Consider the following 3663-nt stretch of genomic DNA (forward strand, 5'->3'; position numbering starts at 1 on the left):
ATTTAATAATATAATTAAGGTCCTACTCTAAAATGGAAGGAGTTTAATGTTATTTTTTTTTGGATATTATCTATATTATATTATTAAGTATTTGATAAAAACTTCTAAAAACTATTTTTTATACATGAAGTACTGTTTATTGATGCATATTATTTAAAATTTAATATTACAAGTAAATTGTACATAAGTACAACTTATTAAAACTTCATGTTTGAATTCGTATAACTAATTTCAGATAAACATAATCAAATAAAAGATAAATATCTCATTTTAAATATAAAAAATTTAAAATATAATCAAAATAATAATTGAATTCTAACAAAATACTTAATTATTATCCTTATAAAAAGTTATATTATTAAACCAAAAATGAAAAAATAAAATAAAAAAATACACAAAAGGATTTCCATATAGTTAGTTTGATACCAATATCAATATTTTTTTTCAAATTTTTATGATATATTCTTATATTTATTTTTTATTTAAAAATAAAAATAATATCGTTTTCTCAAAAACCACATAAAACCGTATTATAACATCTACTGAGACAAAAAAAAAAAAAAAATCGAGATACATCAAGCTACATTGCACGAATACCTTTTTTATGATTTTTAATTGATTCTCTATTTTAAAGATTTTAGGCTACATTTTTTTTTCACCAACAAATTGTGAGAGGTATAAAAATCTATATATTTAAAGGACACTCTAAGATTAAAAGAGAGAGTATTTTTGTTGTTTCCACTAATGACCTTGAATGTTGTTCTATATATTTTTCTTAAAAGTGTATTGAAATGGTAAAGTTATTGGTGTTTTAAAATTCTCATTAAAATTTAACTCAGCCAAAAATATCAAGAATATGTTGGGTCTAAGTGCAATTATAAATAAAGATTTTTACTTTTATTTTTTTATTTTAAAATTTTTAAATAATCTATTAGAGAACATGTTATTTTCATATTAAAATTTAATAAATTTTAATTGATATATCACATGTGAATATGATTCTTTACATATGAAAGAATAATATAAACATGACATTCATCTATGAATACTTTAAATATGCTTATTTGTAAAAATAGTCAATGTTGAATCTGCATTTGAGTATTATATATTATTACATGTGTAAGAATAATATAAACATGACATAAATATGTGAATAATATAAGTATGGTTGTTTTTAGATGTTATGTATTAGTGTGTCAATATACTTGTTTGAACATGTAAGAATGATTGAAACATAACATTCATTTGTGAATGATATAAATATACTTGTTTGAAAACTATTTGTAGGTGTACTCATGTGAGAATACGTAGCCAACATACTTACATACCACTACATTAATTCACATGTGAATGTCACTATATGTTTTTCCATGTGAAAGTAACAAAAACGAGTATTTTTATATTTTGTTTAATTTTATTTCCAATATTCAGGGTCGATCCTGATATTTTATGGGTCCTGGACGATTTATAAAAAAATGGGCTCTTTGTACAAAAGAAAAAAAAATCTATTTAATAAATATTTTACTCTAAGAATATTTAATTTGAATGCAACTTAATAAGAAAAAGTAAAAAAAATTAAATGTTTTTTAGATCATAGCAATGAAAAATGAAAATCACTAGCAATAATTTGAAATAGGTTTTTATTTTAATTTTAGTGAAGTCATCAAAATGATGTGGCATCCACATCACCTCATTAAAGCCACAAGCAAAAAAGTCAAAGGGTTAACCGGTTTAAAAGGTAACAGGTTACCCATTGCTATTATGGGTAGATTTTTAAAAAGACAATGCCTTAATAAAAAATAATTTGAAAGTACATTGTTGTAATAAAGAAAAACAAAAGTAGAATACTATAATAAGAAATTTTATAAAAGTAGGTTGCTATTTTATGCATTTAACCCTATTTTTTTTAGAGAGAATTTTTTTTAGTTTATTATGTTAGTGTTATTTTCTTTTTAGATTTTAATTTTTTTAAAGTTTTTTAATTTCTTTTTTCAATCTTTTTTACCTTGGTTTTTAAGAAATTAGCTTTGTTTCATAAATTCAGGATCTGACTTTCTGGATATTTTACAAGTATAAATGGCAGATCAACATATTCAGTCTGACGAGGAATCCTATATTCCTTCAATCAGGTCTGATAACATCAATAACCCTCCACAGCCATTAAACCAATCAATCCCAAAAGAAATTCATCTACCTCAAAGCCAATTTCTCGAAATTAAACCAAATAACCATTCATTCAATTTCGATATGCCCTCTGAATACCAGATAATTCCAGAAATCTTTCACGGACATTCGATATCATATGATTTTTCTGCCCATACTCCTGTCCCGATGATTTATCTCCAGCAGTTTTGGAACACGTTAACTCTTGCCAAAGACAAAGATATCTATTATTTTGAAGGGAACGTAGATGAATATGTCAGTCGTTTGACTCTAAAATGACTTCGAAGAATACTGCGCCTTCCAGGACCGGGCTCAACAGGATTTCAACCGTTATTCACCGACGACGAACTCTGGCGTGATATCAAACGATTAGGATACTCGCAAGAGTTGACTAATCCGTCGCAGTTCAAACGACGATTCCTACCATCAATTTGGCATCACCTGTTTTCAATCGTCAACAGATGCCTAACATCAAAGACTGCCGGAATCGATACTTGCAGCAGTTCGTTTCTTAAATTTTTCCATGGAATTGTATTCATGCTCAAGTACGACTACGCATTGATAATATGGAACGAACGGGTCGAGTTGATCAATGCTAAACGGTTTCCGTCCAAAGCAAGGAAGTTCGTGCATTTCAACGATTTCTGCAACTATTCAATAAAACCATGATGAACTCAAACGATGACATTTCAGCCAGGGCAAACAGTGAAGTTGGGCCATCGATCGTCATGACGCGTATTCGGCAACACACCAAAATTGAAGATTTGGACTCTATAATGGAAATCCCACCCGAGCTTTTTTCCTTCGTTGATCAGAGGGCTCAGTGCGTAATAGACTATAGGAGAGTGATAGATCCTATAGTTCAACCAGAATCGGTTAAACTTGCCCCGAGATCACCCCATGCCTTAGCTGAGGGAAAGGGTATAGCTATAGGTGAGAGTGTTCAGGAACAAGGGTTACCTGAACAGGGTTGTGTGCTGAGAAAAAATGAAAATGAGAGGGGTGATGAGGAGCGGGAAGCCTCTGATCAGCATAGTACTTCAACATAAAGTACTTTCACGACTTCTTCAAGTTCGGAAGATACGATATTTGATAATCAGGAAGCTCAGGGTGATGATGATGATGATAATGATGATGCTGACAATCTTGCTCAACCGATGCTATCTGATAATATTCAAATCGAAGCAGTGATTGAGAACATTGAAGATATTTTTCCAGTATTTGAAGCTCCACAGACTTGTCCAAGTCTACATTCACTATCTTTCAATGTTGATGATTTTGGAGACAGATTTGATAAATATGATCGTATGCTGGAAGATGTTTCAGTAGAAGGTGATGAGGGAGCTCAAGTTGAAAATGTTGAGAGGTTGAGTGTAAGGGAAGAAGAAAAAGATGGTGAGTGTGATAGTGGAGCACAAAATGAAGAACAAGCTCCTATCCCAGCTGATACAATTAGCCGGGAACCCACATCTGCTATCGACATTCATCCGTTGAATGTTT

Source organism: Cynara cardunculus, unplaced genomic scaffold (assembly GCF_001531365.2).
Source record: "Cynara cardunculus var. scolymus isolate 2C unplaced genomic scaffold, CcrdV1 Un_Scaffold_682, whole genome shotgun sequence".
Classification (NCBI taxonomy): domain Eukaryota; kingdom Viridiplantae; phylum Streptophyta; class Magnoliopsida; order Asterales; family Asteraceae; genus Cynara; species Cynara cardunculus.